Source organism: Paramisgurnus dabryanus, chromosome 16 (genome assembly GCF_030506205.2).
Source record: "Paramisgurnus dabryanus chromosome 16, PD_genome_1.1, whole genome shotgun sequence".
NCBI classification, from domain to species: Eukaryota; Metazoa; Chordata; class Actinopteri; order Cypriniformes; family Cobitidae; genus Paramisgurnus; species Paramisgurnus dabryanus.
In genome coordinates this window covers 1,191,743-1,214,406 of record NC_133352.1, presented here as the reverse complement: position 1 = coordinate 1,214,406, position 22,664 = coordinate 1,191,743, and the positions used below count along the sequence as shown (strand labels likewise).

At 42.1% G+C, this 22,664-nt stretch overlaps 1 long non-coding RNA gene across 1 annotated transcript in view; it reads right to left on the bottom strand.

Moving 5' to 3' along the window:
• The window catches only part of LOC135760864 (uncharacterized), a 271,903-nt gene that overhangs the window by 155,355 nt on the left and 93,884 nt on the right, over window positions 1–22,664 (bottom strand). The gene's annotated exons all lie outside the window — the stretch shown is intronic.

Here is a 22,664-nt window from a genome sequence, read left to right as displayed (position 1 = left end):
TGTGCATTCTATGCAAACAACATGTCAAACAACAAAATGTCTGTCTGGAAGGGAATGAAGCAAGGAAACTTGTGCAATTACATCACAGCTCAAATACTGTGCATAGTGGCATGACTACAGTTATTGAATTCACATATTGGTAATCCTGCCATACTTGTCCATCATATACATCTCCTAACACACCCTTTGGCATTTCCCGCTTTCGCCTTTCATCTAATTTCTCTTCAAATCCAAGTCTTTTAACAAGTCCTCCCAGAGACTGCACAACACTCTTGTATCAGTAAGAACGTATTGGATGGACATACTCTTCACTGCTCAAACATGTAGTCTTGCTTAGCAAGGCAGAGCCACATTTCTTCCTTAATGCAGACCTCTGCTGTGGGTGATTATAGAATGGGATGTGACCACAAGTCCTGCAAACCTTTGTACCATCCCGTCTGAGCTCATAGGTTTCAGTAAGCATGTACACTGTCATACATTTTGGACAACCCACATACTGTAAGAAGTCGTCACGGAGGATACCAGTCAATTTCATCATGCCCAAAAGTTTCATTAACAAGTGTTCTGGTTTTTCACTTCTGGCCTGATCACTTCCATGCTCCTCCCCATCTTGTATGTGAGGATAGGGTTCACTCTGCTCCTCAGCAAGGATTTCCCCCTCTTCATCCACATAGTCATCCTATGAAATTTTAAAGGACATATTTAAAACACATGCAATGCACATACTCAGCACCACCATTAGACCATTAGAGATGGAAAAGCCCATCGTTAATATGGCCATTTGAGATTGAAAAGTCCATCATGAATGTGGCCATTTGAGATTGAAAAGTCCATCATAAATGTGGCCATTTGAGATTGAAAAGCCCATTGTTAATATGGTCATTTGAGATTTAAAAAGAACATAATTAATATGTTCATTTCTCATCAATAGGGCCATTTGAGTATGAAAAGATTTGAAAACTGTAGTTGAAAAAGATCATGTGCATCTCAAACAGCTAGCTTTAGTGCAATGAACCAGTTAAGTACTTTGTGGGAACTTCATCCACTTCAACTTCATTTTAGGATTTTTTAGGATACTTTATAAAGTGTGTTTATACTTTAGTTGCTTTCATTAGTTAACTAACAGAAATTTAAGAGTGGAAAACAATCATGTGGGTGAAAATTGTTAGGTTTTCCCATTTCAGCTCTGGATTAGCATGTATTGAACTTTATACTAGTATATCCAAATGTAATTTCATGCTTACCACACAACAGGAGATGTCCAGGAAAAGACGAATGCTTTGGTCATCTGCTGTTTCGTCTGAAAAACAACAAACAGAAGATAACGTTATGCATTATAACGCGATATTCCTATTCAATTATAATTTACTATTAAAATAACAACAACAGTGATAATCAACCACATTTAACTCCAACGTTTTTGTTTAACTTGTTGATTTTATTTTACTTTACTTGTTGATATGTTTTAGTATTGTTTAAAATGATAACATACGTAAAGCAAGCCAAGCTTATATAAAAAATATGTATTTATGCTCACCGTTGTCTGAACTGAAATTCGCTGGGTGCGTTTCTTCAAATTCTTCGATCACTTCTTTTTCTGGGTCCTCGGAGTGCATTTCACTTTCACCAATCTCTCTAACTCCAGTAAAGTTATCTTCCGGGTCTTTACACATGACGGGACATCACTCACAGCGGATTCATGACTGGGTAGCAGCAGGCTCTGTACGTTATCTGACGTAGCCCTTTTGGATTTTTTTCTCCCAAACTTCATTTTTTAAATAGCGCTTTCTGTGGTCAAAATACTGTGTATGACACACTTCACTGTTGCAATGTTTACAGAAGCGCCGAGGTCGTTTCTTCAGTCTTGGGACTTACATCTTTCAACTGACAGCACACTGTGTTGATTTCACACAGAGCTTCCGGCACATCGCGTTTGTTGTTTATATCATACGCATGCGCACACGTCTCACAAGATTTTCCTTATATCAATAACCTCGCATGTGATTGGAGGAGCCCGACAGGCTTCTCGCCTTCGTCCAATCATGTGCGAGGTCATGGTCACGGCTCACACAGCAGTGTCGACAAGCGTAACAGACGTTTGGTTTGGTGTTTGTAACTCTCCAAGAAGAGCAGACGGGTGCACAATCCCAAGATTGCGGTAAGAATAATTTTATGTATAAGCATATTTTTTGAAGTAGCCCAAGCTGTGTGTTTTATAACTAAGAGGTGTTTTTTGTCTTGTAATTTACAGGAGGCAGTACGGCGTCTCTGAGGCACACTGCAGGCGCTATGAACCAGAGCAAAGGTAACGTTACGATTTAAAGAATATGTTTTTATTCTTGTATAAGGAAATAGATACGTTAATAGATCCGAGCTTAAACCCACACATTTTGTTTTCACAGACTAACGTCGCCTCATAACAAAGCCGTGACCTCCGATTTGCTTGGGGCTATTTCAGCAAGTCCAGATTTACTGCTGAGAATGACGACATTGTTTGTAAGTATAACTTCTAATGTTTTTCCTCATTTCTTGTTTAATTGTACCGTGACTCTTTTTATTAATACCAGTCTCATTTAATTGTTTTCCAGCTGCCCGTAAGACGTGTTATGAGTCGGTACGCCGGAGTTTCAGATACAAACAACCTGAACTCGCATCGCAGGCGGAAAATGCGAAAAGTTTAGCTCGGAGTCGATCCAGAAGAAAAATGGTAAGATTTATTATATTAGATCAGTTTTTTGTCAATGTGAGTATTTTTCAGGTCACTTATTGTCCTTATTGATTGTATTACAGTTGCTGGAAGCGAGACGAAGTGTGTTGGCTGAGGATGAGATGGACATTTGGAAGTGCGCCACCATAGATCTCATATCTGATGAGGAATACGGCATTGTTGGCGGGGTGTCTGGATGGATTGTGCGGCCACCGCCCTCTCCCAGCCTGGAACTCTCCGAGCTCTGTGCCACGCTGCAATCCAGATTAGAGGCGATACCAAAGTACCGGGCAACTCACCATATACGCGTGAAAAAGTGACTTTTTTACAACGTTTTTGAGGTTTTTTTTCAACACTTTGAAAAAGATTTTTAGGGATCTTTCCCGAACATCTTAGGCACTTTTTGACGTGTTTGGAGTACAATATAAGAGACATTATGCTGCTTTGTACATAGTTGTGTGTTTATAAATAAAGCTCTTTCTTTGAATAAACAGCTGTGTGTTTATAAATAAACCTCTTTGTTTTCTCTTATATTCCTTGATGTTGTGAATAATGTAGTACATAGCACAATGACATTAATATATAAAAAATGATAACATAAATTATTTATTATTATTATTATTATTTATTGGGGTTTACATTTATAATGAGCCAGGGTGCCCAATAACCCCCCTCTTTAGAGTAACGGCCCGACTTGAATTTACTCACTCGGTATTGGCTGAAGCCACTACTTTTAAACAAGAAAAATCCCTTGTGATTGGCTTGAAGTCATCTGCCAACCATTCACGGGGGATTTTACTTGTTTAAAAGTTGTGGCTTCAGCCAATACTGAGTGATTACATTCAAGTGGGCCGTTACTCTAGTTTTGCTGCTATTCACATGCTAATTAGGCCAGAGACGCTCTAACTGGCCGGCAGAGATTTCGCTGCTATTCATATGCTAATTAGAGGCATCGCACCCGCGCGGGGCTCTCCACCTACGTCATGGTTCGTTTATGACGATTTGTGACACAGACAAACGCGAAGCTCGCTGCTGGTAAATTGAGGAAAGCTGCCGAAAATTCGGGAGATTTTCGGGAGCCTACAGGCGCTTACGGGGACGAAAATCCCACTTTTCATGCAGTGTTTGCCTTAGTGCTGGGCGATAATTCGATAATGATAATTTTATCGATATAAACTGTTTTGATAAAACAATAAGGACGGTTCGATAAGTGCTCGATAATGTTTAAGCACTGTGCGTAATGTTGTGCGAGCACTTCCAGATGCGGCACGCGCTCTTGGTTTGTGAGGCAGCCATTTTGTGAAGTGGCTCGGGTGTGGTAGCAATCTTGAGAATAGGTGCAAGTGTAATGACAGCCCTCTTTAAAACAGGTGCAGGTATGGTGGTAGCCACCTTTAAAACAGGGGCAGGCATGGTGACAGCCGTCTTAGGTAAAGGGACAGGCTTGGTGGCAGCCATCTTAGGGACAGATACAGACATGGCAGACTTCTTTGAGAAGGGTGTCCTTCTGATTGGCATCCTGGACATAGACACAGGCATAGTGGCGGCCATTTTGGTAACAGAAACCGCCATGGTTTGAACTGGCTTTGGTAAAGGTTCACTCCCAGTCCAAGTTGTTCCACACAGGTAAGGCGTGATGATATCCCTCAATATAATCCAAACCCTTCTACCCAGAGAGTATATTGTGATGATATATCAACAAAGATGTTGAATGGAGCAAGTTTGTAGACTCTATTTCCTAAAAAAGGCTTCAAGCAGGTTCTTTCCGGCCTTCTCATCCTCAGCCGGTTGAGGCTCTGGTGGAGACTGTAGAGTCGTGTTCTACGATTTCTGCCGAATCCATTGGACCTCCTTCTGGTCCCATCACTTCTGCAGCATCAGAGGGGTGCCCATTTTTTCCCTCCGAGGCGGAGTCGTCCCGGAGATGGTGGCCGTGCCCGCTCGAGCGGCGGAAACGGTAGAGTTGGAGAGATTAACCCCTTTCCGCCCGAACCGTCCCGCCCATATAATTGGTACTTCGGAGCTGCTCGGGCCTCTCGGTCCTCACCTCCTGTGCCTTTCTTTCCCGACGGCACGAAGAGCTGACGTGATTTGCGGCCGTCTTGGCCGTTCAGCTTTCACCCCTCACCTCCCTCACCAACGTGGACCCCTTCAGTGGAGCGGGGGGTTGCGATGCAGCTGCGTTCCTGGAGGGACCACCCAACCCTTCCCTCCCGTGTTTGTAGACAGTCGTCCGGTTACGGGCGCTGCCCATCAGGCATGCGGAGAGGCGGCTTCAGCCCTGCACGCAATAACGATTGCTACAGGTTCATTACGAGGGAGGCCGCGACCTTCAGTCGTGCGATGTCCACCACAGTGGTTCAAGATCGCCACCTTTTGTCTGTGTCTGGCTTACATGACGGACGCAGACGAGAACAATTTCCTAAATGCTCCTGTCTCACAGGCCGGCCTCTTCGGCGAGCTCGGGGAGTCGTACAGCTCCACTGCGCATACTGAGGCGATCTCCTAGGTCGTGCCCCGGCGGAAGAGAGCTGCCCTTGGTCCACCAACGCCGGCTCCTCAGTCTGCCTCTCGCCGTCCTGCGGCGGCCACCTCCGTTTCCCTCCTCTGACACCATCGAAGGCAGCGCAGGGGAACCGGTCGTCAGCAGCTCGCCCCGCCCGCTTAGCCGCTTCCCGTGAAAATCGGGAGTTTAAGTGGCCAGAGACGGGCGACCCGGAGTGGCAGAGGATCACTCTTTAGGAGACGGTGATTCGCTCCTTCCCCCGGTAGAGGGTCGGGTGGAAAATCCTTGGTTTGCATATGTTCCACCGGCTGTCCAGCTGGTACCCACTTAACCACACATAAGAGTGCATTCCTCTTTCCTCTCCAGGTCTCCGGAGGATCGAGAGAGCCGTGTGCGGGCACACACCTGCTCTCCCTACCTCTCCTCTATCGCCAGCGGGTGTTTTTCCGTAGTCTGCGCTCTCCGCGCAGGAGACCGACGACCGTCACCCTCAGCGGGCTCAGGTCAGTGTCACACACACACATACTGTAGGTGTTTATGCTGTCACAGCAGACGCACCTGCAGTCTCACCTGTCTCGCTTCGCTGCCCCACCGCGGGTACTTTGGTAGTGTCGTTAATTCTCCTCGTAGGGTTCCTGGGTGCTTGGCTTCAGTTCCAAGCCGTCTCGTTGGGTTTTACGCACAATCCGCCCAGGTTACGAAATACAATTACCGGCATTAACTACACAGAGTTAATGCTTCGGCATCTCGCTCGTTTAAGTTGTCAGGTCAACTGGGAAAGAGCAACTTTGCCCCGTGCAGAGGATCCTTTTTCTCCGTATGGAAATAGACTCGATCGATTTGTTGGCGTGTTTTACAAAAGCACGCATCCAGTCAATTCTGACTTGCCTCGGTTTAGCTCGAGGGAAGAACGTGGTCCCTCTGAAACAATTTCAGAAGCTCCTGGACATATGGCAGCAGCTGCGGCTGTGACACCGCTCGAGCTGCTTCATATGAGACCGCTTCAACGTTGGTTTTACGATCGAGTCTCGAGGAGAGCGTGGCGCAACGGCATCCACCGTGTAACCATTACACCTGCGTGACATTTCTATTTTACCCCGTGGTCAGACCCAGCATTTCTGATAGTAAGATATGCCCCTGAGTCGCGTCTCCTGTCATTCTCTAGCACAGGGGTTACCAACCTTTTTGAAACTAAGAGCAACTTCATGGGTACTGAGTCTTACGAAGGGCTACCAGTATGATACGCTCTTCTGAAATAACAAATTTGCTCAGTTTGCCTTTAGTTATACATTATTAATAATGATTTATGATACTTATATGTGAAGACACTTTAATCACGTTAAAGATTTCTCACAATAACTATCAACAATGACAATAAGTTGAGAAACAAATATCAACATACAGCCATTTAATCTCAGTAATTGTTACATTTTCAGATGATCACTAACATCACTATATGTCATAGAAAAAATGTCCCTTTAAAAAAATCATGAACTATTTTGCACCATCTTTCAAAAAGTAAATTATGCACATTAAAGTACAATCAATCAACTTGCATATTTTTAAGTACATTTTGTCAAATTTTTTACTAATGACCAAATCTGTGGCATTTTTAACAAAACTATAACTGTTACACACTTTTAAATTGAACACAATTCTTCAATATTTTAAGTTAACTTCGCCAAGGCACCGACAAAATGCTGGTATCTGTTTCTTTGTTTAGTGAGAAGCCTGGCATTGCATGCTGTTCACCAGTGTATTGTAATCTGGTGTGTTACTTGACACTGCAACTGTGAGTGAGTCTTTCAGATGTGCATCAGTGATTCGTGTTCTGTGTTTGTTCTTGATGAAGTTCATGTCAGAAAATGCTGATTCACAGAGATATGTTGAACCAAACAGGCTAGCAACCTTCATAGCTGCTGTGCATATTTATTTATTATTTCATTTATTTATAAAGCACTATTAAAACAACAGGGTATGTTGACCAAGGTGCTGTACAATATAGAAAACAGGAGAAAAGAGAAGAAAAACAGCGTGAGCCGAGATAATAAATTGATAAAAAAAAAACTACAAAATCGATATCACCATATAGACACATAATCATAACATACAACGGGCAGCTCAACACACTTCCGGCTGAAAGGCCAGATGTAAAAAATGAGCCTTCAGTCGGCTTTTAAAAATTGTTATCGTACGTGATGCTCTAATATGCATAGGCAAATTATTCCACCTCTTTGGAGCTGCCACTGCAAATGCCCGATCACCCTTTCGTTTGTACCTAGTTTTCTGGACAGCTAAAAGTTGTTGATCTGCAGACCTTAGGTTTCTGATCGGGCTATGTCTTACTATTAGCTCTGACAAATACGATGGGGCTGTCATATTCAAGGATTTAAAAACAAACATTAAAGGAGACATATCATGCTAAATCCACTTTCTTGGCTCTTAAATGCATTTTGTTGTATATTTGTAGTGTTTATAAGTACATAAAAGTTGAAATTAGTCTCTTCAGGTGCTTTGTTGATATCTTTATATTCTGTTTTGGTCATATTTTCCAACCGGTTCTGATTTTTCTATTATCTATTACGTTTTTTGAACAATTACGTCACAGTATTTGCAGCGGAACTGCTAAATAAGGACATCGACTTCCAGCCCAACACTACGAGCAATCCGCCATTTTATATTTCTCGCTGCGATATTGTAGTCCAAGCTCAAGGATGCAGAAGTTACGAGAGCGTAAGAAATGTACTCACATCTGTGGGAAAAGTCATTTTTGTGTGCCCGAGGCACTTTAAGGATAACTAATTCACCAATCTCCGCCAGTATAAAGAAGGAATTGCCGATAGACTTCGTCTGATTGAGGGGTCGATTACTTCTTTCTTTGGAGACGACGAGCAGAGCACTTCGGTAAGCAGTTTATAACTTAAAGTAAAAAAGTAAAGTACACGGTGGTCATGGTTTAGCAGTGCTGTTTCTCACTCCGAAGGCTGCAGCCTGCGGAGATCGCTTTTGGGCATCAAGCCTGGTTTAAGTTAACTGAGCATTACATTTGCAAGTCATGAGCATATTACAACAACTTACGATTAACTAAGAATAATAGTAAACTTTATAATTGTTAATATTCTGAAATAAGACCGTCTTGATGACGTATGCAGCCTAGATATGCGACCTCCGGAGGCTGCAGCCTCACACCATTGCGATACCTCCATATGAAGACGTTGTTCTGCAGGTTCGTCGTCTTCATTTTCCTCTCAGTCCGTTTCCGACTCTGGCGCGAACATGTACGGCTGGATGGACAAGTCTTCTGTTGTTGACATTTTGTGAATAACGAGTAAATAAAAAGTTTCTGTGCAGCTAGATAATCGTATCTCTGCTATAAAACTACAAAAATGGCCGAACGGGGTGGAGTTTAACCGAGTGTCACCTCTGCAACCTGGAGAGGGGGAAGGGTATGACGTGCATTTAAAAAGACAGTACCAAAACGAGTTGCTCTCAGATGCACATCAGAAAAGGGGTAGAAAGGGGGCCTGTGGGGCTATAATAATGAGGAATTCAGACCCAAGCATTGCAGTTTCGCTTTACATAGACCACAAATAGATGATTTATATGTAAAAAGGACAGATTTAAAAGCATGATATGTCTGCTTTAATAATTTATAGTCGATCCTGTACTGGACAGGCAACCAGCCTAAAGATAACAAAATTGGTGAAATATGGTCACGTTTGCAGGTTCCCGTCAGCAGCCTAGCGGCAGCGTTCTGGACTGCTTGCAAACGGTTTAATGCCTTTTGACAGACACCCACATATAAAGAGTTGCAATAATCAAGCCTCGTAAACACAAATGCATGTAACAGCTTTTCACAATCAGAAAATGCTAGAAAAGGTTTAACCTTTGCCACCAGGCGTAAATGAAAGAAACTGGATTTGACAACCAAGTTTATCTGTTTATCAAATTTCAGGGAGTTATCAAATAGTACCCCTAGATTTTTAACAGCGGGTTTACAAAACGGGGTCAGCTCACCCAACAGTGACTTCTCAATAGGAGAGGGGCCGTCAAACCAAATTAGCTCAGTTTTACTTTCATTTAAGTTTAAAAAGTTTGCTGACATCCAAGCTTTAACCTCATTTAAACAATGCATGAGTGGGTCCAGCGCCGTTCTATTGCTTCTCCTTAGGGGCATATAAATTTGTGTGTCGTCTGCATAAAAATGAAATGAAATTCCATATTTTCGAAAAATAGATCCTAATGGTAATAAATATAAAGAGAATAAAGTAGGGGCTAAAATGGATCCTTGAGGGACACCACATATCAAAGGGGCAGATGATGAAAACAGTTTTCCTAGGTTAACAGAAAAATATCTATGTGATAGGAATGAGCGAAACCATTTAAGTGCTGAGCCCTGAATCCCCGCCACATCCTCAAGGCGTGAAAGCAGAGTCTCATGATCAATCGTGTCGAAAGCTGCCGTAAGGTCTAAGAGCAGAAGAACTACCGAGTAACCAGAATCCCTCAATAACATAATATCATTATGAACTCTTAACAGTGCAGACTCTGTACTGTGGTGTGTTTTAAAACCAGATTGAAAGCTCTCATACACCTCATTATTGTCCAGAAAATCCTGCAGTTGGCTGTGTACAATTTTCTCTAGGATCTTGGATAAAAATGGGAGTTTTGATATTGGTCTAAAATTCGACAGCACAGAGGGGTCTAAATTCGGCTTTTTAACTAGGGGTTGCACTACAGCATGTTTTAATGACATTGGAACCACACCGGAAACCAAGCTACCATTAATAATGGACAGAGTGCTAGGGCCAATGATGTCGAAAACTCTTTTAAATAACCATGCTGGGATACTATCCAGAGGGTAATTTGTAGGTTTCAACCTACCTACAATCTTATGCAGAGTATCCATGGATACTGGCTCAAAATGGGAAAGAGTAGCAGGGCACATTATTGAAATCACAGGATCCACCATAGAATGTCCAACTTCAGATCTGATCTTAGTGACCTTATCTACAAAAAAGTTTAAAAAATTTTCACACGTCTCAACAGATTCGCAGATACAAACTTTCTCACCAGGACTAATCACAGATTTAACAGTGTTAAATAAAACTCTAGGGTTATGGTTATTGCTCGTAATTAAACCTGCGAGGTACTGCTTCTTTGCCTCTTTCACAGAATTCTGATAAACAGAGAGTGATTCTCTAAAAATGCCATAAGACACCTGAAGTTTATCCCTCTTCCATTTACGTTCCGCTTTTCTACAATCCTGTCTAAGCGCCCGCATGGCCTTATTGAACCAGGGCTCCCGTTTAGGTTTGTCAGGTTTAACTTTTAAAGGCGCAACCAAATTTAGAGTGGAAAAACATAAGGAATTAAAATCGTTTAACAACAAATCAACATCAAAATGTGTGGGGGGATTTTCTATAGTTGTTGTACAAGGAGCCCTAATAAAAACATTTTCAAAGTTTTCAATTGCTATAGGATCAATTTTACGAACAGTACGAGTAGCACTACCACCATTGCTTATCTCATGCCTAAAAGATAGCTCAAATGTGACTGATTTATGGTCTGAGAAACCCACATCGTCTATTATAATATTGCAGATCGACAATCCATGTGATAATACAAGATCCAATGTATGTCCATGGTCATGTGTAGGCCCATGCACATGTTGCAATAAGTTAAAAGAGTCAATTAAGTTTAAAAAATCTTTCGCTAAGGAATCAGATGGGCAACAGACATGTATATTGAAATCACCCAGTATTAAGATTTTATCATACCTGGGTAAAAGTCCACTCGCAAAGTCAGAGAATTGCTGAATAAAATCCTTACTTGATCTTGGAGGCCGATATATTAGAGCACACACAATAGGGCCAGTATCCAGCCTTATTTGAAACAGTTGCAGTTCAAAGCTGGAAAACTCTTCGGCACGCAGTATCTTGCAGTTAAAGGTGTTTTTAAATAAAGATGCAAGGCCTCCTCCTTTTCCCGTCAGCCTGGGGCTATTAAAATATCCACAATTTGATGGTACAAGTTCGGAAAAAGGGGTGTCGTCGCCTCTGGTCGCCCATGTTTCAGTCAAAAATAAAAAGTCTAAATTTCTACCTTTAAAAAGGTCATGCAATATAAAAGTTTTGTTTATGCAAGATCTGGTATTGATCAATGACAGTTTTTTTACCGAAGGCTTATCAATTGCCGGTGGTGCGCGGCGAAGATGAGTGAGATTGTCCAAGTTCGCAGTTCGCCTCTGCACGCGGGGAGTCCGGTACCTCAAACACTCACCGCCGAAGTCCAAAGCAGCATGGGAACTGCGCTGCACTTGCGGCTCAGAGTAATGATGTGACACGACCCTGAGGTACCCAAGCTGTAACTCCACACTGGCGGGGTAATCCATCATGGACTGCATCAACCGTAGTCTTGCCCGAACCAACACGCCGCTTCGCTTTCCCCTTTTTCTACGACGCTTTCTCCGGCGCCGCACAGGTGAAAGCTGATACAGGTGCGGAGGGTATAACCCCGAGCCAGGGCAGCAATTGCCGCATAGCCCGCCTAGCTCAGCGTTTGGTTGATACTCGATACAATCTTTTAAATCCAAGAGTGTTTGCCGGTCGATACAATCTTTTAAGTCCAAGAGTGTTTGCCGGTCATAAACCAACCGAGCCGTAGTATATTGAGCCACAGATACAGACACAAACAGAAATAAAAACAACATAATAACTAGACCAAGGAACAGACGGCCGGCCGCACACACTGGCGCCATCTTCATGTTCAGAAATACACCACTGTACTTCTGCGTGTCAACAAGGCACCAAAAGTTTGGTGCAGCCTGGTAGGCTTTGAGGTGGAGGTCATTTTGCAATGTTATAATTTCAATCTCCACTGCTCCAGCATCCAAGTTGAATATTGCACTTAGTTGCTCAGCACAGCATGTTGTGTCCACATTCATGAAAGGATTGGAAATGAACGACACACATGGCTCAAGCTGATAAATGTCACAAAACCTATTCTCAAAATCTTGCCCAAGTTTGTTTATGACTTCACAGTACTTTTCTGCAACTTTGTCAAATGTCTTAGATGCAGAAGCACTGTCTTTCAGCACGGACTGCACAGAGGGAAAGTGCAGCACCTTTTTCTCTGTATATCCACAGAGAACACACTCATCTTAGCTTTAAATGCATTTAAAGAACTTATCATATAAACAACAGTTTTACCTTTGCCTTCCAGCTCGCAGTTCAAGTTGTTTAATTTCCCAGTAATGTCCGTCAAAAATGCAAGGTCAAGTATCCACTCTGTGTCCTCCAGCAGTGAGACGTCTTCGCCTTTGGACAGCTTGAAGTCTTTGATTTCACCCAAAAGTGAAAAAAAAACAAAGTAAAACTCATCCTCCGCTGAGCCATCGGATTTCTGTTTGTAGCAGCAGGTCACCATATCCAGCTGACATCTCATCCAATAGCACCTTAAAATCCTGTGCTGTTTTGCTTTGGAGCGGATATTGTTTATAATTTTTACAACGGGAGCAGAGGCGGCCTTAGCTATGTTTCAACCGTTTCAATTGAAACGGGCACCGCCCTAAAGGAGGGCCCCAGCCCGGCGCAAGAATGTTTGAACGTGGGGCTATGATTCCTGCACGGGGGAGCTCACATTGTCAGTGCCTGTGGATGTTAAGCAATCACATATCTTTCATTTTAAATCAATTCATTTCTGCTCTTTATTTTCTCTCGGACGTTCATACGCGCTTTAGCCTGTAGAAATCGGATTATTAATATGAAATGAATGTATTTTATAAAAAAAATATAGAACTGCATTAATATGTATTATATGTCATTTAAATTATTTTTAAAAGTAATTTCTTTCATTTTTATAAATCAATGTAGAATCGTTTACAGCAGCATCACAGTGCTTCATAAAAACTCTAAGAAAACGTGCACATGTGGATAATTCTAGAGGTTTAATTATTCTTTAGCATCGGGATCACTAGACGAGAGCTTAATAGCCTTATTTTTGTGAAAACCGACATTTCTTAAATGTGTTACCTGTCGTAGTTAGCCCGTGCGCATTCATTCCGACAAATTTTCCGTCACAAATGGAGAGAATATCAATTTGAAGTACTCATCGCTATATGCCCTATTTATTCCCTTCAAATATCAGAGCTGTGCAGAGAGTTGCGCAATTGTGTCTCATTGCGTGACTGTGACCGCTAAAATACACTTGGAGAATAGAGCAATGAAAGCAACGTCATTTTCATTTTATCTGGAGTGAAAGTTTAAGTGGCTCCCTTCCCAAAGTGCCCTTCAAGGGCGCAAAAACGCAGTTTTGAATTCGACCATGCTCTCTCTCTCATCAGACTTGTCTGTGCAAGTGCGATTCCATGTTTTTAATAATACATTATTTTAGGGACTGATTTCAATGGGTTTTTTTTTTAAATAATATTATTGGATTTTATACTAACCTTAATGCAGTATTTAATTGTATTTAAAATATGTGTATAACATCTGTGTGCATTTACTGACTGCCTAGGGGTGGGCGATATGACCAAAATCTTCTATCACGATAGGATTAATTTTATATCATGATAACGATATGTATCACGGTAGAGTTTTTTATGTTTTAATAAGGTTTAAATCTTTAATACCATAGAAATGTTCATAATTCTCACAAAAAACATATACAAGCATAGAAAGAAGATAAAAACAAACAAAACTCAAGCTCTCTGAAGATACACAGTCAATAAGAATGATAATAAATAATTATGCATGTATGTATAGGCCTATATATATTTTTATTTAAGGTAGAAAAGTGATTTAATCAGGAGCGAGGGATTTTTTTCTCAATGCTGTTTGATTAACACGAGTGACAGACAGGAGCAAAATTAGGTAACTTCCCCTTTAAGACCAAAGTCCGGATCCAATACACTGTTACACATGCGCTTTCTCTTTTAGCTGTTTACTTTCTCTTAAGACCTTACTGGTCGTGTTTATGATGATGCTTGCAAAGACGGGAATTTTGACGCATATGTGTATTTAAGGCCAATAAAGCGGGAAAAATGCTCACGAGCTTAATAAGCAGAGGTTGCGCGACTTGCGCGCTCCTCACAGACAGAAAGAGCAGCGGTTGCGCGACTTGTCCGCTCCTGACACACAGAAAGAACGCACGCATACAGATCTGTTGTCTGTGTTTCAATGGCTTAAAATAACTTGTTTTAAAACTGCAGTGCTTAAATACGTGTACAAACGTTACGTTTTTGCGACCACACGCACAGGAGCGTGACGTGGGCACGTAACCTCGATAGAAACGATAGTCCAAAATCTCTACCGGTTGACAAATTTCTACCGGTTAATTTTGTCTACCGGTTTATCGCCCACCCCTATGACTGCCTTTAATATATTTTGTGCATGACGGCATTTTCCTCTAACGCAACATCCACACAATGTTCCATTAAATGAACATAATGACCAAGAACTTTAGATAAATGAGGGGTGATTTTTTTTTACAGTGGCTTGGAAATCGTCTATTTTTGTTTTGCTCCCGCATAACAATGTAAACTGTTTTTATAATAGCCTATTGAACATAGATGCCGTCAGCTCTCGTTCAGATTTTTATTGAGCACGAGGTGACAAAATCGCTGGACAAAGATAAACTTATCAGGGAATTCTCAGCACCCAAACACAGAAAGGTGGATTTCTAATAAGGTTTAGGTGAAATCTACGCTCGCCGCCAGGTGAGCTGTCTACGGTGCTGAAAAAACGCGGAGCCCATCCTTATTTATAAGTTCGGTTCAGTGTCAGTCAGACACTTGTCTTGTTTGCTTTTGTTAAATAATTCAAGTTGAGGGGATGTTTGAGATGTTTTTTTTTTAAAGTCAGCCCAGACAGCTGAAAATATACTGCGCAAATCAATTAAGCAGAGAATTTAGCGTCCATGAAAGGGCGAGGCAACTATAATTGTATAGTTGTAATTAAATAAGGTTGGATAATTTCTTTTGAGCTGCCTGTTCGTGAAGCTAAAAGTGCACGTAATAAAATAATATACCATTGATGCAAACCAACAGGAATCCTTGCTTTTTGCTCTATTATGCTTATGTTTTATGTGGGTAGGGCCTCCTATTAGTTATTGAAACGGGCCACCAGATGCTTAAGGCCGGCTCTGAACGGGAGTCATCACGTGCTCAAAGCCGATCACTTTTGCACATAACGCCTGCTGGTGAATGATGCAGTGGTAATGCAGAAATTTTGGGAAGTCGGGGTCACCTTTGCAGTAAGCGATGAAACCTGCATGTCGGCCGATCATAGCAGGGGCCCCGTCTGTAGTCACCGCTACCAGCTTTTCCAATGGTACTTTTTTCTGCACAAAAAACTCCTTCACTGTGTTATAAATATCAACTCCCCTCGTAGTTGTCTTTAAGGGCAGTAGTGCCAGGAGTTCTTCTCTTGTGGAGAAATATTCAAACACCATCCGGATAAAAACCAACAGCTGCGCTGTACTAGTGCTGTCCACGGACTCGTCGCACTGGATTCTAAACCACCTGCACTTCGCCAGATCCCGGTCTAGCTGATCGACCAAGTTACCAGACATAGCTGACACCCGTCTAGGTATCGTAGATGGACCCAGTTGGACGTCGGAAAGAGTGGAGATTAGATCGGCTCCATTTTTCTCGTCTTTAAGTACAGTGTTAGCAATTATCATCATTGCTTCTTTGACAACTTCTCCGTCTGAAAATGCCGCCTTCTTTTTGATCAGAAAATGTGTAGCTCTGAACGAGGCTTCGGTTGCTTTTTGTGACTTTTTCGCCGGCCTCGTGAAAAAAGACTGTTGTTTACCCAAAGCTGCCTTTAGCTCACGTGCTCTTTCTGACCTTCGCGGTGGGTAGTGATCATGGTAACTTTTGTGATTCGTAATGAAGTGTCTCTCCACATTGTGCCGCTTTGCCGTCGCCACAGTCGCCCCGCAAATGAGACACACGCAGGTTTCCTTCACAGTCGTAAAAAAGAACTCATCCTCCCATTCGTTGTGAAAGTAATAAGTTTTCTTTCCTTTTTCTGCCATTTTTTGGGGTAAGAAACTGCATTCAGCTCCCAGCTAGCGCTGCGCCCCCCCGCGACGACCGGTTTTGTCATGCGCACAATACTGATGTTTGAACTAGAGCTAGGTCAGAGTTCACATAAACTTATCTAAACTTCATTTATAATGAACATATTTTAAAGATATTGTAATTTTTAAATCTATGTAAATGTAAGTGTGATAAAAAAAAATTGCAACAGAATAAAATTACATTTTAGACGCAGCTCACTAGTGAGTTGTGCTATTTTTAGAAAAGGCCAGCGGGCGACTCATGTGGTCCTCGCGGGCGACCTAGTGCCCGCGGGCACCGTGTTGGTGACCCCTGCTCTAGCACATGCGATGCTCCCAGCACGGGATGAGCAGCCACGTATGACGGGCTTGCAGTCTCAGGGGTGTGCATAGCACCCCAACTGCCGCGAGCGGTGCGCTGTATATCTGGGACTTGTACGCTCCGCTATGGAGATGCGAGGGAAGGATGTATTAGCCGACACCGACAACATTGCGACTGTTGCGTTATTTACCGTTAAGGTGGTTTTTGCGCTCTCGTCACCTGTCGCATCTCGCTCGTCATCTCCTCCTTTGGAGTCAGAAGCATCTGAGGTCCCTTCGTGCCATTTACATCCCGGGTCCGCAGGCTAAACCCCTCGCGCCCTCCCTCTATTCCTCCTGAGACCTGTCCATGGTGCTGAAGCCCTACAGGTCCCCCGTTCGAGCCTTTGCAGTCTGCGAGTCTGAAGTTTTTGCAATGAAACTCTGACCCTGCTAACATTGGCCTCCGTGAAGAGAGTAGGGGATTTACATGCATTCTCTGTTGACGATTCGTGCCTTCAGTTTGGTCCTGCTGTCTCACTGAGACCCAGACCAGGCTACGTGCCCAAAGCTCCCACCACTCCCTTCAGAGATCAGGTGGTGAGCTTGCAAGCGCTGCCCCCGGAGGAGGCAGACCCAACCATGGCTTTATTATGTCCCGTACGAGCTCTACGCCTCTACATGAATCGCACACAAAGCCTCAGGACCTCAGATCAGCTCTTTGTTTGTTACGGTGCTCAGCAGAGAGGGAAAGCTGTCACTAAGCAGAGGATGTTTCATTGGATAGTTGATACTATCGCCCTTGCTTATAATCTGCAGGGCATTCCTTGTCTATTTAATTTGAGAGCTCACTCTACAAGAAGTGTTGCCTCATTTTGGGCACTCGCTCGTGGTTCCTCGCTAACAGACATCTGCAGAGCTGCTGGTTGGGCGAAACCTAATACGTTCATTAGATTTTACAGTGTTCGTGTCGAGCCTGTCTCCTCTCCGACAGCCTCCGACTGCTGCTCCAAACTGAGCTCAGTATGGAAGGCCATCAAGGCAAAAATGCGTAATAATTTGATTTGTCTTCCTCCGCTGCCTTGGCAGCCTGATGTTGCGGAGCATCCGCTGCCAGCCTCTCACTAGCTGCATCCTTGCGAACCTGTGTTTGGCTCGGGCATCCACATTGCGTCCCACCTGGTTCCTTTGTGAGTATTTTTCCGTGAGGTTAATCCTACTAGCCCACGTTTCCCTCAGCAGAGCACTGCTTTGCTTACACAGCCACGGCTGTCATTTATACCTCAACTACGGTGGACTTTCGCCCACCAATAGCCCTTAACGGGGCGGTGGCTTCCGCAGCGTTCCTATACCGCTCAGATAGGGCGCTTCCCAGTCGCTGGCACTACTGTGGGGTTAAAGGAACATCTAGTGCCCGGCCTTCTGCCTTAAAACCTAATTCTCCTTCTCCTTAAGTGGAACCGGAGGGCTTTACGCAGACACTGGAAGAGGTAAGCCCTCAATGGCGTTTTGGTAGGGATTCCCAATTCGTCGGTCACGACCGGCCGATAAACAGCAGGGAGCAGCCCTGTGGCGACAGGACGTGACGTCTCTGTTCCCTTCCTTCAGGGAACGAGGGTTACATCCGTAACCGAGACGTTCCCCCTTCAGTCGGTCACTACGACGTCACGTCCTGTCGCCACAGGGCTGCTCCCTGCTGTTTATCGGCCGGTCACACTTTCCGGCTTAATGTGCCCACATTTACTTGATACTTCACTAGCTCATATCACATCTAATTAACACAGAATGAGCTCTTTTTTTATTAAAATGCTTTAAAATGGCATCTTTCTTTACTAGCAAGTTAATGCAAGTTTATGCAAGTTAATAAACTGTGCTTAAGCTTATTTGGTTAATTGCTGAAATATAACAGAGGTATTACATAATTTAATGTATAAAAAATTTTCTGCGTTATCATTTAAGATTTTCTTGTGCTCTCCCTTGTGGCCGTTTAAGCGCAGTGAAGCGTGGTCGACTGTGAGTGATGTCGCTTCCAAATACAAACACGCCTTGTAATATAACCCCACCCCCAACACTGTGATTGACAAGTTCAAGTACAGGCATTGGAAACGCAAATGCAAAGAGGATTGCGATTTCATTTGAGTTTTGGCAAGATCCGTACGCGATGCTAGAGGAAGTGAAATAGCAAATTATGAATTGCAATGTAGATTGAAATATGTCAGGGTCATAACTCGAAAGACATAGGAAATTCAATTGCAAATGGACTTTGATTTTACATTTGAAATTTGGCATATATTGTACGTTCGCGTAAACGGAAATGCAAAAAGTTTGCATTTGCGTTTGAATTAAGTCACAGTTTTTACACCCAAAAGTTGGAAACGCAATTGCAAATACCATTTGCAATTCCTTTTTAATATTGTCCGCAAAAACGTTCCATATTTGTCACGGACTGAACTGGACAATTTAAAAACTCGGATCAGATTAAACCATTTTAAAACAGGGGACAGAATAAGATTTTTAGAAAACTTTTTTCACAAAATCGCTTTTATCTGTGGTTTTCATTAAAATCTTAGCCATTTAACTAATATTTACTACATTTTATTAAACTGCATAATATAGTCTATGACTCGCCGTGTATTGGGTGATACACAAAAGGCTAATATTTTGATTAAATTTTATATTTTGCTTGTGAATAGGTAGACAACGATATTAGCCGAAGTTGATAATGCTAATCATACTAGGCATATCTCTCTTTACCTCTTGCCACTTGTGTTTGTCCTCTTGAAAATAAATTGGTAAGCTTGGCACATCCTTCAATGTCTTTTTTTTCTTCAACCTGGCTTTTACAGCCCCTCCTGGCCTCTTCCTCCAATCCAACCTCCCTGAAACTCATATCCTTACGGTAGAACCTGCCCAGCCTACCTGAGAAAAGTTTTGGAAAGACGCGTTTTGGACCGAACCAACTCTATGGGAGGGGAGGGGGGAAGTTACTCACATGGTACAACCTATGCAGAGGCTGCATGCTGCAGTGTCAGAATGCAGAACGTGTGTAGTGTTATTTAAGAGAAGATAGACTCACAAATGTGACAAATGTAAAAAACAAAAACCTTGACTGGCCCAAAATTGAAGGGGCCCACCGGGAATTCTTCTGGTTCTCCCGATTACCCACTCCGAGCCTGGGTGTGACCGCATAAGAGATAATAGGTGTGTTCGAGATCATCCGGCGCTGCGCAGACCGATCGGCGAGGTTTGCCGCTTGCAGTCGAGGGAGGAACTGAAGACGGAGCTGTCAAGCCGGACACCTGCTGCTTGCCGTAGTGACGTGTGCGCCGTGTTTCCTTGCTTTTAAACGCAAATGAAGTGAATTAGATGCTGAATTTGATAAAAACAAACCTTTTAATAAAAAGTTGCAACCAGAAACATTTTATATCGAATATTTAAATTGCTGCTTATACCGTATACCCGAAAATAACAGGAAACAAGCCTATATTATTAAAATACCAATAGAGTTTGTTATTTTCATTTTTATTTTATTACACGACACAATATAACATATTTAAGCATATTAAAGTGTTTTTTCCTGTTTTAAAACATGAATTTATATCCCGCTGAAAAAACAGCATCAAACCAGCATGGGAATTATGCTGGTCTATGCTGGTTTAGCTGGTGGTCACAGCATACCAGCACCAAAACACAACATATGCTGCTATGACCAGCATGGGATGCTGGTGCTAATGCTGGTTTAGCTGGTGCTAATGCTGGTTTGTTGCTGGTTTAGCTGGTGCTAATGCTGGTTTGATGCTGGTTTAGCTGGTGTTCACTTGCTGGTATGCTGGTTTTTTCAGAAGGGTAATGTTTATTAGTGGAACTAAAGGTTGGATTAAACTTGAAACACACGTGATCGTTGTCATCAGTGAGGCGACCAATCACGTAAAGCTATGTCATTATCACAACTCCGTGCAGCCGCTCTGGAGAAGCTGCACCGGCTGAGCTAGCCGGCTACTCTCGAATCGCTCTCGCGGTACTTAAAAACCATATGACACAGTCACGTGCCTGCAGCGCCAGTTTAAGTCGGACAAAATTACTAACCGGAATGCACTGCTTTAAGTCAGCCGCCGATCGGTCTGCGCAGCGCCGCATGAAGTCGAACACACCATATGAGCTTTGCCAGGAAAAACTGTACTCTCTTTACTTCAATACAGATTATATAAACAGGCAATATTTGTTTTCAATTATAATTAGTTTGTTTAGAAGTAGACATTTCAGGCTTTCTTTGGATATGTGTATCATGTTTGTGTGATGAGTATTTGAGGGAGTTTCAATTAATTTTTGTAACGTGTATTAAGAGACAGCTGCCAGAGACAGAAATGTCTGAATGCGCACCCTGTTTATTTTCTTAATTTGACAAAAACACAAAGATTTGTTGTTATTGTGAAAGTACACAAATTAAATAAGACCCTTTACTATTCCAAACGATGTATAACACATAAATGTATGATTATTAATAATGGAGTATTTTAATTCTGATTAAATATTATTGATTCTGCTATGATAGGTAGAACACATGTCAAAACGCGGCGCCACATTTTTGGACCCCAGTGAGTTAAACTCTGCACTTTATGCTCTGCAAATGAGTTCTCATCCACATTCTGTGGGCTTCCTCTGACATCCACAGCTAATCACGGTTCTGCACCAGGAAAGCGCCAAAAGATGCAAACTCCTCCTTGTCTAAAGTTATAAAAGGTCCTTTCTCCAGACATTCCTTGCACACACATACAGGGTTCTCTGGTAAAGCACGATAGCACAGAGTGGATCATATGTGTGAATCTACCCTGAAAACAGTGTGGAAGAGGTCAAACATCACAAATGGTTAGACAGCCTCAACATTATAGACATCACTGACGACTAGAAGAGAAAATAAACACCACTGCATACACACAAACATAAATTTCACATACATTTTATTATGGCTTTTATTCTGTAATAACAGTTTCATATTACTATATCTCTATTAGAATTTATCGTAATAAAACTGTAGCGTTTGCAAGCTGAGAAATGTGCCATAAACGAAATGCTATTAGTTATATTAAAAAATGTGGCGGGTCTTCTCGATAGTTCTGCACTGACTTCCTGTTTCAGTTAAAATGACGTCACCACATCAAATAATGCTGCGTGTTCTATTTAAGGCACTTCAGTGGACCTTTAAATAAGTTACAAAGTTATTCAAATGTATTTTCTTACTTAAATAATGTAATAAGTAGTATTTAATTTCAAACTATATTATAAACATAGTTTAGGATGGAGTACATAGCAGTCTCCCAGTAAGCAAGACAACAGGATGACAGCGGTCAAGCGGTAAAAAACTCCTTTGGGGAGACAAAAAATTGTCTGGCTGTGGCTGGCTTATTAGTTATATCTGTCCATGCAAATTGGTATTCCATGTACATTTATAAGACATCAAGTAGAAGAAATGTATAAAAGTTGATACATTTATATGTAGTAAACATTACTGATAAATACTGGTAAAGAGTTACAAATTGTTAACTTTGAGTGAAGGACAGTATTAAATGATGTTAGAAATACTGTGTATAACCAAACTACATTAGTATTTTCCACACCTCTTGTTTTAGAAATGCAGACGTGGGAGAGGAACTGCAAACAGGATGCCGTGTCACATTCACTCTCAGCAGTAGCTGCAAATGCATCAAGAGCAATTTCACTTAACACCTGCCTTGCTAGAACAAACTGTCAGCTACTCGGCCTACAAATCTATTTACTGCTTATGTTTGAGTCAATCATTACATGGTATTGAGTTGCCTCTTTAATAGAATGTACACAACAATGTACATTGTAAAGGTAACAATAATGTAAACTATTCATATATTAAATTGGCATATCTTTTTATGTTACTTTAACTTAAAAAAAAAAAATAAGTTAAAGAACTTCAACTTGATTTTAAAGGTAATGACAACTTTGTAAAGCCTTCACTTAAAATAGAAGGTTGAATTGACTTACAAAACCAAGTATACAACATATTCCAACTGTAAGCATACAGTCATTTACTGTTGCTTTTTAACAATGTTGTCT